The following is a 13,831-nucleotide window of genomic DNA, read 5'->3' on the forward strand; positions in this document are numbered from 1 at the left end:
TTCAAAAAAAGACTGACTACACCAAGTATTGGTGAAGATGTGGAGGAACTGGAACTCTTACACTGCTGGTGGGAATGTAAAATGATACAATTTTGGAAAACAGCTTGGCACTTTCTTAAGTTGTTAAACACACACCTACCATATGATGCACCCATTCCATGCCCAGGCGTTTATCCAAGAGACATGAAAACATATTTCAATTCTAACACTTGTGACAACTTCATTTGTAACACTCAAAAACTATAAACAATTTAAATGCCTATCAACAGGTGAATGGATGAACAAATTGCAATATAACCATTTAGTGGAATGCTATTCAGCAATCAAAACGAACGAAATACTGATATAAACAACATTAATGAATCTCAAGATAATCATGTATATGAAAGCACAACAAAGTACTGTATGCTTGCATTTATATAAAGTTCTAAAAAATGCTAGAGTAATAGTAGGCTATGTGCTAGAAATCAGATCAGCCATTCCCTGGGGACAGAGATGGGGTGGGAGGAGGAAGTACCATGGGTAGGAGCATGAGGGTGGGATTACAAAGGAGCAGGAAGAAATTTTCTAATTGATGATATATTCATTTTCTTTATTATACTGATGGTTTTATGAGTGATTTCTCACATCAATATTTGTCAAATTTATAATTTAAATATGTACAGCTTATTATATATCAACTATACCTCAATAAAACTATTTACAAAAAGAAAGAAAATCTAGGAAAATTTTTGTAAGCAATACTTTGCCTATCATTTTAAACCCTCAAATAAGTAGGTTAATCTTAAAAAAAAATTATAATTAGCTGGGTAGGGTTACCAAATACAGGGCATAAAAAATAATAGCATGCAACCAAGAACAGACAGTTGTTATTTCTTACTTACTAGATTTTTTATAAATCTGCCTCATCCTTTAGGGAGTCTAAGTCTTGGTGTAAATGAAGTGACTATAGAATAAGAGCAGTGGGGAGAAGAGTGAGGAGTAACAGTGCCTCTGACTACCCATCTCACCTGTGCTGCCCCATTCTATCCATTAATATCTGCTACCTCATATCGAAACCACACTGTTTTTCAAAGAACCTGGGGATAGGGAGATAGTCAAGTGCATGATCACTGCCTTCAGAAATCTTGCAGTCCTTGTAGAGGGAAAACACTGTAATTAACAAATACAATAATTTAGAAATCACTATGGAAAAGTGTTACTTTAGAAGCTATAATAAACTAGCATATACATGAGCATCCAGATATAAAAAACATGAAAAATAGACCCTAGTCTTTCTCTGCATACCCCACTAATACTAAATGTTTTGAATTATGATATATTTTCAAGTAATAGAATTTATTATTACTTTACTACTAAAAAAAATCAACCCTGAAACAACATTTGCATGGCTTTAATGTGCCAAGGAATCTACTGGGAACTGTATAGGGGATATTAGTGTCAAAAGCACACTAAATTAACATTGAGATCTAAAATCAAGTACTTCTGTTTGCTTATTAGCCATAGGATCATGGATAAGTAAGTTTATATTTGTGAGCCTCAGGTTCCTGAATCAATAAAACCAAGACAATCCCCGAACCATCTATGTTTACAAGGGTGTGAATATCAAAGACAATAATCACATAAAAGTATTTTTGAAAACTGTAAAATGCTATCCACCCATAAAATATTGTTTTGAATTAGAGGTAGCCTGATTTAGCACTTTGGATTTTATCTAAATCTTTAAGCAAAGCAAACAAAATGTAATTTTTAAAAATATCAAGCCAGACCTTTTAGATGTTTTTCAAATATTAAAATAAAAGCTTTTACAAAAAGTCTGTGAATAAATTGAATAAATTGTGGTGTTTTATGTCAGAAACATTCTTGCAAGGTATTATGCTTTGGCTGAAAAACTTCAGAATTTTAAAGCAAGAATATTTGCCTAAGTTGAGCACAAAACAACAAATATATTCTCTGCTAACATTTTAAATGATAGAAAATTTTAGTCATATTTTAAGACAAAAAGAAAAGTTAGAATCACATCATCTTACTTCAGATGGTCTTGCCAAAGCCATTCTTTTCTAAATACACTGAATATTTGTAAAAAAGGGCGAATTTAAAATCAGATTAACTCTATGGTTTCCTCATCCCTTCACTGATGTATTTTCTACTTATTCAATCTCTTTTTCATTTTGTTAATAATTGTAACATACATGCAAAACATCATATAGAGTATATATCCTTAATAATGACTATATAGTATCTACATTATAAAATATGCATTATAGTAATTCATTGTTTGTTGGTTTTTAAAAAAGCTTTCTGTAACCATGCCAACAGCTAACCCCATCATGACACTATCAGCATCAATCTAAAACTAATTTCAAAATGTTCTAAGCTTGGGATCAGCAAACTCTGGCCCACAGGCCAAATCCAGCCATCTGCCTGTTTTTGTACAGCCTGTGAGCTAAGAATGGTTACTTACATTTTCAATTAAAAAAAAAAAAGACTGTTTCATGATACATGAAAATTACATGAAATTCAAATTTCAGTGCCCATAAATGTAGTAACATTAATTCAATTTACACACTAACTATAATTGTTTTTCTACAAGCACAGAGTTGAATAGCTGTGACCAAGACAGGATGGTCCACAAACCCCAAAATGTTTACTATTTGGCCCTTTAAGAAAAAAGAAAATTTTCCCTCCCCAGGTATAAGCCAAAAGTATTTTGTACTCCCTACTGGTGGGTATTTGATGGGCAAAGGACACAAAAATAGAGAAAGCACATTAAATATATCATCAAATTTCATTATTACAATTTACATGAAACACCTTTAGTAATATTATCTAATCCAGTTTTTCAAAGCACCCTTTGAGGGAACTAACATCACCTACTTTACAGGTAAGAAAACTGAGATTTGGAGAGAATGTAGACCTGGAACTCAACTGAAGTCTTGTGCATCATGTTCAATATTCATTTCATTACACCCAACATGCCTTATTGTCACAAGATAAATTTCGCTGTTATCATCACCATTTTATTTAGAGATCAATAAAGACCATAGTAACCATGACTAAAAAATAATTATAACCTGAATCATGTCAATATTTTTATAAATGGAAACATTAGAGAATTATATAATTACTTCAAATGATTCTTTTCTTTAGGGAAAAACATTAGCTGTTTCCTGTATTTGTGAGAGGAGTTTCCCAAGTTTGTGTGAAACCTGGAATCCACCAACCTTGTTACATGCCAAAGTCAGTATAAGAAGTTAAGAACCCTGTTTTTACTACTATCAAAAGATACTCTAACAAATTTGATAATTTTAAAGTATGAGAATAAATGGATCATCAAATTTTAAAAGTAACAGGAGATATACTTGGCTTAAAACAAGCAAACATTAAGAATTTCTGGAATTCTTGAAAATTTTATATGCAACAAAATATTTTATGCCTTACCAGCATACATACGCATATACAAACTCAGTGCCACTATTTATTTAATACCTCTACATGTAAATAAACTTTACTTGAAAGTAAAAGTAGTATGAAAACAGTTGTCAAATGAACTTAAAATTTTGTCTCTTTACCATTTTTGCCTTTTTGGTAATATTTTTACACAAAAGGTAGAGATATAATTCTTTAGTATTGGAATTTCATTTTTGGTAGCCATACATGGTTTAGAAAGAAAGCACATTCTGTCCTCTGACTTTTGGTCCCATTTTTCTTCCCAGAAAATGTGAATATATTAAAGCTTCTCCAAGCAAATTCTATGCTAAATTATTACAGGAATAACACCAAATTGGTGCCACCTAATTTCCTGATTGTAATGTAAACTGACAGCAAAATAGTGAACAAACCAATGAAGTGGAATTAGAAAATTTAGTATTAGTTTTGTAAATCATTTAATCAAGTCGCTTATTTTAAATTTCAGATTGGTAATCTATAAAAACATTACCTCAAAATTTTCCCTTGCCAATCCAAAATAATTTGAGACTGAGTTATTGTCCCAGACTAGACTCATCATAAAAATCACCTGGAGAACTCGTGAAAAAATAGATTCCTAGACCCCATGAGGAATTCAGAAGGTCCAGAGCTAAGCAATCTATGTTCTGAATAAATGCAAGCAATCTAGTTCCACCCAGACCTATTGAATGCCAAGTAAGAAGTGCTGACCTAGATAAATCTTATCAAGGAGGAAAGTTTAAGAAGCATTTTGTAAAATGCAAAGTACTCTTCAGATGTAAGATATCACCAAATAAATGGAAAATCAACAAAGAGAAGAGAAAGTGGGAAAAAAAGAAGAATGCAAACTGAAACAAACAGAACTTAATGTCTATCAAGTTAATAATATAACCACCTGAAGGGAGAGGGAAGACCTATCCTATTTAACTTTGGAACATAATATTTGACCATGTACCCATTAGCCTTAGTAAAGGCAAAATGAGTGTAAACAATATTGTACTTCAGTTAGTACGCTTGTTTTCGTTTTTCACAGCAGTATGGGATAGCAATGCTAAAACTGCTTTGTGTGTATTCTAGCACTGAGCAAATAAGTAACACACTGTGGGAAAGGGAAGCCAGCTTTCTTTCTCACTGCTGGAGAAGAAAGTTACAAAACAGAAAGAAAAGAAGTTTAGAATGGACTTGTGCAGTTTTGGCCTAGAATGGGACATATTAGTATGAACACACACCCTTTAATACATGTACATACAGAGAGATATAGATATATAGATTTGTGTATATTATGTACACACATTGTGTATATATTGTGTGCTCTAACTAGCTCTGCACACAGAGACGGCTAGAAACAATAACAACGAACAACTATCCTCCAGACACTGGTTTGTAAATACCATTCTTCAACAAAAGGAACCATGGCTCCTTGGAGAAATGGCTGATTCCAGTGTTATATCAGGAAAAGTATAAGATCAACCTGGTACATCTTATACTGCTAGAAAGAAAGACGATTTCAGTAATAAAATAAATGATGTAACTTTTGTAGCCCACAAACGAAAATAAGAATCCATGAGTCCATCCTGATAGAAAGGAAAGAAGGGAAGGAGAATGAAAAGTGCATCCCTTACAGAGCCTAGCACTATGGGCTGCATACAATAAATACTATTTTATTGAATAACATTATTCTAAATGCCCAAATTAATATTTAGCATTTTTGTTTACAAAAAAATGCATTTTGCATCTTTAAAAATGTCACTGGGTTCTCTTTTACATCTTCAATTTCCTGTCTCATTATATTCATATTTTCCTTTACATTCTTGAACATGTAGAGCATATTAATGATAGCTGTCTTTGTCTACCAATTCTATCATCTCTGTCATTTCCGGGTCTGTTTCTATTGACTATTTTTTCTTTTTCTCTTGGTTATAGGTCACATTTTCCTATCTTTTCATATATCTAGCATGTGTTTACTGGCTGCCAGACACTGTGATTATTTCATTTTTGAATATTACATTGTTTTATTTTGCCTTGAAGAGTGTTGGATTTTGTTGTGAAAGTCAGTTAAGTTACTTGAGCACTAATTTGAATCTTTTAGGGCATCCTTTAAGCATTTTGGGGAATAGTATAGCGTAGCCTTGACTCTAAGGCTAATTTGGCCCCACCTTTAAAGTATAGCTCTTCTGGAGTTCCTACGAAATGTCACTGATACCTATTAAGGTCTCTCCAATCTCGTTTGTGGAAACTTGAACGATTCCCAGACCTCTATGAATTCTGTGAATTGTTTAGCTTATAGCTCCCTGGTAACTGTTCTCTTACTAGAAGTTTTTCTTACCCAACATTGTGGCCAGATTGATATTCAGCCAAAGAGTTAAAGTGGCCCACTGTAAGTTTTTCTGTATGCTCCTGCTTTCAAAGTACTCTGCCCCATGAACTTGAGCCCCTTACACTCTCTGAACTCTTATCTCTACAAGATTGTTGGGCTCAGCTTGAGTTCCTCAGCTCTGTGCCATGTTCTGGGAATTTTCTACAGTTCAGAAAGCCTAAGTACTAGTAGTACACATTTTGTTTCCTTCTCTTAGGAATCACAGTTCCGTCTGTCTTTGTCCAATGTCTGAAAATAATTATTTCCTACATTTTTTTCCAGTTTTCTAGTTGTTTATCACAGGAGAGTAATCCAGACCCTCTTATTCCCTCATGGCCAGAGTCACTTGTTGACTTTTTTATTAACTTTTGAAGACATAATGTATTCATACAATTCAAAACTTTGTTTTCTTTAAAAGAAGTAGTGAAATGGGGTGGTTACTTGACAGAAATGTGTAACAGAGAAAATTTATTTTTTTAAATTGAAGTTATTATATCGTGTCTATTAGCTGAGAGAGAAACATGATGGTGCAGAAAATAGAGGATAATGGCAAGAAAGTCCTTGAGTTGACAATAAGAGATGGGACTCAGAACACGTAACAAAGGGTTCGCCTTAGATCAGAACTCAAAGAATTTATTCACAATAAAAGAAGAGAGGAAAAGTGCATGGGCACTGATACACGCAGCCTGGTAGATTTGGGTGAGAAAAGCAATCATTAGAGAAACTCCACCTGCTTCTGTTGTCTCAGTGAAAATAAAAAGCAAGATCATCAGTGAGTCTCTCTGGCTCACTCTCAGGAAAGCCAGCTGCAAAGGTGCAGGCTGTCCTATGGGGAGATCCACATAACAAGGAACTGAAGGAGGTCTCCAGCCGACAGCCAGGGAGGAACTGAGGCCCTCAGTCCAACATCCCATGAAGAACTTGGAACCCCAAGAATTGATCTCAAAACTAGCTCCTCCTAAAGTTGAACCTTGAAATGACTGCAGTCCTGGTGGCTGACACCTTCAGTGCAGTATTTCTACGAGACCCTGAAGCAGATACTCCCTTCCCATTCCACCCCACACTAAGCTGCAGCTGAATTCCTTAAAAACAGAAATTGTGAGATAATAAATGATTATTGTTTTAAGCCACTAAGTTTTGGGTTAATTCATTATATGACATTAGATCACTAATGCAGATACTGGAACTTGAAAGTGGGGTGCTGCCATAATGAAAACCTGAAAATGTGTGAGTGGCTTTGGAACCAGCAGACAGACAGAGGCTAGAAGGATTTGGAGAAGCATGGTGAAGAAAACCTAAATTGCCTCGAACAGACTGTTAGTAGAAATCTGGCGGACTTCAAAGACTCTGCCAGTGAGGGCACAAAAGGAAGTGAGAGATAATTTATTGGAAACTGGAGAACAGTGGTCTTTCTTGTGTAGTAGCAGAGAGCTCATTAACATTACCATCTGCAGTTATGTGGAAAGTATAGAATGTGTCTGTTGAACTGAATGATATATTTAAGGAGATTTCCAGCAAGTGTTGCGGATGTCTCTTGGTTTCTTCTTGCTGTAAGAGGAGAGATATACATTGAAGAAAGGGCCATTAAACAAAAGGAAAGAGGACTTCATAGTCTTGAAGTGTCTAGCCTCTCCAGATAGCAAACACTGTTAAAATTAAGAAATGCCTTCTGAGCAAAGATCAAAGAGAAGACAGAGAAAAGATCTCTAGGAGATTTGCAGGCTTTATACCAGAGAGATCCACTGGAGGTCCAGGTAGTTTTGTGAAAGAAGTGTATTAGCAGAAATAGTGCTAATATAGAGACAGAAAGAGACAGAGACAGAACAAAATGGAAAAAAAAAAAAGCCTTTCGACCATTAAAAATTGTGCTGATAGGAAAGCAGGCTGTGAAAACAACTTAGATGCACATATGGGCTGCTTTTCATGAAGAAGAGAGGGTTACTCAGGCCAGAACCTGGCACCCAGAAGGGGGAGCCAAGAACCATGGAGAATTATTCCTGAAGTTGAGTAGTAGAGGGAATAAACTAACATGAAGGGTGCAAGGGGAGATGGTCAAAGAGCAGGATTCTTGACATGGAGATTATAGAAAAAGCATGCTTATTGGTGATGACAAAGTCTCGAGCATGTCCATGACAAGGGGTGAACAAAGTGGTGTGATAATACAAGAATATTGAAAATAAGCATTCAAGAAACTGAAGATTAATCACATGGATGCTGAAATCATCAAGAATGCTGGCAGGAGTAACTGTGAAAACAAAGTAAAGTAGGTGTTAGTAGTTATAGAAGCCCAAACTCCAAGCATGACCTGGAGGGCCCTTCATAATCTGACCCTTGTGTATCCCTCCATCCTGATTTCTCTTCATTCCCCAGCTTCCCAGTCCCACCACACTCAACTTTTCAAGTCCTGCCATGTGGTATCTGTGCCTCTGGGCCTTTGCAAATGTTCTTCACTCTCTGGCTCATTCTCCTCTGCCCCCTCTTCACCTGGGCTGGATATCCCTAGTACTTGTTTCCACAAGGCACTGTATTTATTACAGCACAGCCTTTCCAAACTTTGCTGTTATGTCTTCTGTTTTTACCACAGAATGTTAGCCCAGGAGGGCAAGGGCTGAGTCTGTGTTGTAGAACCTTGTTCCCCATGCTCAGCTCCGTGCCTGGAACACACAGTAGGCACCTAATAAAGAAAGAGAATTTCCTTCCTAGATCTAAGAGAAAATCTCAGAGCAGTTTCAAAATATTACATTTCTAGAGTATCTGTCCTTCAGACTCTCTGACAAACATTAATATCTGAGCCCAAACAAAGCTTTCCCTTAAGGGACATATTTATGTGGTTTTAAATCCCTTACAAACATTAGATTTTATCCCTTTTAAAATATACTTTTTTACACATGGAAGCATTTGAAAATTTCTCTTGTGAATTCTCTGATGTCCAAAATAGGTGAGTCTGATTCAAAGCTTTTCTATAGTAATCACCATTATGGATTTTCTCTTCCATGGAGTTCTCATTGGTTATATTGACCAGCTCTTCCTATATTGACCAGCTCTACCTATTGAATTAGAGTCCTATTTAATTATTTGGAGATACATTGCCTTAAGAGCCAAACAAAAATAGAATTAAAGGCAGAAACAGCATGTGATAGTTGGTATAATGAACATATTAACCAAATCATAGAGGTATATAATGTGGCAGGAAAAAAATGGGAGACTGTTTCTCAAATTCCTTGGAATTATGACAGGTTTTACTGTGCTAATATTTTTAGAAACCTAGGTTCCAAGTAAAAGAAGACCAAATTAAAAATCATCTTGTAAGAAAGTTTGAAAATCTACCTAATTTACCTAATTTTCTCATTCTTCTGGGTCCTATTGTTTAGAAGAATAGACCAATGGCTGTTCGGCTGACTAAACTGAAGCTAAAATTCTCAGCTATAACTAAGTAACTATTCAAATTTATAATGCTCTGAAATTATATATATCTATATATTACACATATACTTATCTTTTTCAGAAAAATACCTCGTCATAATTATAATATATACATAATAGAATTTAAGCCCTTACACATATTCACAGGGCTTTAAAACTGAGCACTTTGCCCTAACCTGCTGATAAGATCAGAAATTGTCTAGAATAGGCACTCAAGTGAGAATTTTTAATCACATCCAAAGCATTTAGGTCATTGCAAGAAGGTACTACTAAGCAAAGGAATACTTTTCTCTGAGCTAAAACCTATTTTGCTCAATAAAGCAGGAAAATGCCCTGAGCTTCAAATATATCTTCATCCACCATAGGGCTTCCTTTCTTCTCTCAATACTCAGAAGTTGAGGTAAACCTTCTTTAAGACCAACCCTGTGCTCTTTTCATGGAATTGGCCTATTCCATTATTCACTCTCAATAAAATATCTTCAATGGCTCCCCTTCTATTATCAACTTTTCTCTCCCTGCTGGGTCACTTTCTATAGACTAGAAACAAACTCACGATTTCATCCTTTAATTATCCACCCTGGGACATTCATTATCCATTAGTCTTCCACCTCCACTTTCCAACCCCAGCCAGGCTTCTCAGGCCTCTAGAGATTTATAACTCAGTCACTTTTGTTAAGGACATTTGTCTACTTTCTGGTTGCCCAACATCTGACTGAAGAATCTACCATTATACAAGGCTGAAACACTGGCAGCTAGAGCACCTTCTCACCAACTAGATAACTACATCTGAGACACTGGCCCTCATGATGATTGCACAAAGACGCAGGGGCTTGTAGGTTCATCAGTCGTGGCATCAGGTGACCTCCATGTGGAAATGATGACCACAGGGACATTCAATGTTCAGATATGATGGCAGTGGCACTATATCTGGGTTCCTCCTCTGGGTGACTTAAAGAATTAGTCCAGTGGTCTAACACTAGTAATAAATATTAACTACAGCCTGGTAATCAATACAGAAAGAAGAGCAGTGGCAGCTGTGCATATTTCCTCCCTTACAGTATGCTTGTGTGTGTGTTTCTATATATTAATTAATTTCTTCTCAATCTTTTCCTTCCCCCTATTATTTTATATAAGGATTCCTGCAATTATTAAATTTACAATTTTATATTTAGCTTCCACAATATTCATTCAGGTGAAACAGTGATTGAATGTGAGGAGCAATTAATACTGCCCAGAGAGCAATACTGTACATGTTGCACAGAAAACATAATGACAACTGTGACATAGCATCATCCCATGTGGGAGAGAGAATAAGACTGTCTCCTTTTGTTCAAAGTGTAGCCCACCACTCCTCACCCCCTGGGCAGCTTCTGTGGCTCAGACAGGGGCTGTGGCAGGAGGAAAGATGCCACAGCCTGAGTCCTGGAAGGCCATTACCAGTGCTGCAGAAATTGAAAATGGCCCATTAGTTATGCTAAGTCTATTATGGGAAGTGTCACAGTTCAATATTTCTGTTATGGGTACATTTTTACATCTGTGACCTGTGCAGTTTTGGTTTTTGTTCATTTCAACTTCGGTGAAGTGACTCAGCCACTTAAGAATGTGCTCATCCACTATTCATAATAGCGAAGACTTGGAACCAACCCACATACCCCTCAGTGATAGACTGGATAAGGAAAATGTGGCACATATACATCATGGAATACAATGCAGCCATAAAAAAGGACGAGTTCATGTCCTTTGCAAGGACATGGATGAAGCTGAAAACCATCATTCTCAGCAGACTAACACAGGAACCAAAAAACAAACACCACATGTTCTCACTCATAAGTGGGAGTTGAACAATGAGAACACATGGACACAGGGAGGGGAACATCACACACTGGGGCCTGTAGGGGGATGGGGGGCTAGAGGAGGGATAGCATTAGGAGAAATACCTAATGTAGATGACGGGTTGATGGGTGCAGCAAACCACCATGGCACACGTATACCTATGTAACAAACCTGCACTTTCTGCACGTGTATCCCAGAACTTAAACTATATTAAAAAAAAAAAAAAAGAATGTGCTCAAGGGGTCTGGACCCCATGGACCATTTCCAAAACAATTCTATTCCTGATTCACTCAAGGTCCAAGTCTATTACTAGAGCCACAGTTCGAAGCAAACAAAATTGATGATGTGATAGTCACATTGAAGATCCAGAAAAAGGCCACTTGAAATTGTCTTCTGAACTAGGCATGATTTTTAATTAACGTGCTCAGGAGTTGAGAGACGGGCTATCAGAAATGTGCTTTTAATATGCTTATCAGTAACTGCAGGCTACCACAGAGATGTGCCAGGGACAAAGAATACAGCATGTAAAGTCCTACCTCCTGACCTGCCAGTTGCTTACATAATTGTTATCTGTTTCCACAATGAAGCTTTTTCTGCCCTGTCTCCAGACGCTGCACATTGTCACAAATTGCATGCCAGCAAACCTGCTTCATGAAATCATCTTTATGGATGTTGTTAGCGACCTTGATGACTTCAAAGGAGGACGAGATGAATATGTCCAAAAATACCTCCTTGGAAAAATTAAGGTATAAGAAACATAAAGTATGAGGGATTGATTCAAGGAAGAATGAGTGTAGCAGTCCACACAACAGAAGTCCTTGTGTTCCTAGACAGCCAATTGAAGTGAATGTGATGTGGCTGCAGCCCTTGCTGGCTGTCATATGTGTGGACTGGCAGACCATGATGCTCTCAGTGATTGATATCATTAGTGCCAACACGCTAGCCTACAGCTCATCCTCTGTTGTCCGTGGAGGATTCAACTGAGGGCTGCACTTCAAATAGGAGCTTGTTCCCCTTTCTGAGCTAGGATGAGCAGAAAAAGCCACAGCACCAACAAAGTCACCGATAATGGCTGGAGGATTGTTTGCCAGGAACAGACAGTATTTCCAGGAACTTGGACAGTATGATACTGGCATGGATATCTGGAGAGGAGAAAACCTGGAAATATCATTTCAGATCTGGGTGTGTGGAGGTAAGTTCTTCATCATGCCTTGCTCTACAGTAGGACACATTTTCCAAAAAAAGGGGACCATATGGATCTCCTGAAGGCCGGGATGCCATGAACACAACTTTTTGCAGCTGGCACATGTCTGGCTGGATGAATAAAGGGGCAGTATTTTTCCTTAAGACTTAATCTGGAGAGGAAAAGCTTTGGAACTATCAGTGAGCATGTTGAATTGAGAAAGAAGTTAGGATGCAAATCATTTGAATGGTATTTGGGTAATATTTACCCAAAGATGCAGATATCTGGGACCCATGACAAATCCCAGCAACCCACTTTTATCAGTAGAGGGCCAAAATGCCCCAAAGTCCTTCAACTTGGAAGGCTCTATCACCTCCAGACCAACAAATGTCTGGTGGCTCAGGGCTGCCCAAGTTGGAAAGGAGGCCTACTAGTGCTTAAGACTTGTGAGCATGGGGACCCAAATCAGATCTGGATTTATAATGAAGAGCATGAATTGGTTTTAAACCATCTTATTTGTCTAGGTATGACAGAAACTAGCTCATCAGACCCACCACAACTCGTGGAGTGCCATGGGTCAGGCAGACATGGACCTTTGGGGAAAATAATTGGCTACACCAGACGTCAGCTGGACAGTGCCTGAGAGCGGTGGCTCCACAGGGTCAGGAAGACTCTGTGGCTATGGCAATCTGTGATGGCTCCTCCTCACAACAGTGGCAGTTGGAAGCTTAAGGTGGACACCGTGGCAGAAACGGTGCTTCATCGGGCTTTGCCTCCTCTGTGAAGTGTAGGGCTTTAGAAAGAACGTTGTTGGTGTCAGGAAAGCCTTGGTTTGGTAGAGCCATCTTGGAGAGGATGACATCTCCCATCTTCCTGGAGATGCCTGGGAATGTTAACAGAGGTAACACAGCAGATCTGATAGAGATGGGAGCACTGAGTGTCGGCAGATGAAGAAGTATGTTTCACCAAGACACTGAGGTCATTTCTGAGCTTCTATTAAGGAATTTCTTGCTTATAGAGGGAAATCAGAATATAATTTTAACTCTAGAGTTTCATTTGTACACAGTGACAAAACTCAGCAAACAGATGTTTCTATTCAAATTTATTTATGCCTCTTTTTAATCCCCTTTAATGATGGAATGGTTTTTACCTGATCAGGAACTTGCCATGATTTTCTTAGAAGACTTCACAGGAGACAGTTATATTTTTTTTTAACTTATCATTTGTTTAGTATGTTCTAAACAGACAATTTTTAAAAAATGAATCTACATTATGTTTAACTTCAGAAGGCATCATTTATAAAACAATATTTGAGGGGCAGTTAACTATTATAAATTATTTTGATGAATTATGATACTACATACACATGAAATAAAGGATCCTTTTGATTTTTTTTTAAAGTATAGTTGCACTTAATTAAGTGAAAGCATGAAGTTATAAGGAAGTTGTAGGGAAAGGTAGGTATGCGTAGAAAGGTGTGTGTGAATGTTCTAAGTAGCCAATGAGCCAATGAAGTGAATTTTGCTGGTGGTTAAGCTAATGACTGCCACCTTCAAATGCACCCTATGCTCTGTTTCGCCATGCTGGGG

General features: G+C 37.2%; 1 protein-coding gene and 1 pseudogene across 2 annotated transcripts in view; one reads left to right on the forward strand and one right to left on the reverse strand.

Moving 5' to 3' along the window:
* LEPR (leptin receptor) overlaps positions 1 to 13,831 on the reverse strand; it is a 109,389-nt gene that overhangs the window by 51,657 nt on the left and 43,901 nt on the right. The gene's annotated exons all lie outside the window — the stretch shown is intronic.
* LOC109028192 (polypeptide N-acetylgalactosaminyltransferase 11-like) lies at positions 10,712 to 12,974 on the forward strand (annotated as a pseudogene).

This window comes from Gorilla gorilla, chromosome 1, assembly GCF_029281585.2.
Source record: "Gorilla gorilla gorilla isolate KB3781 chromosome 1, NHGRI_mGorGor1-v2.1_pri, whole genome shotgun sequence".
NCBI classification, from domain to species: Eukaryota; Metazoa; Chordata; class Mammalia; order Primates; family Hominidae; genus Gorilla; species Gorilla gorilla.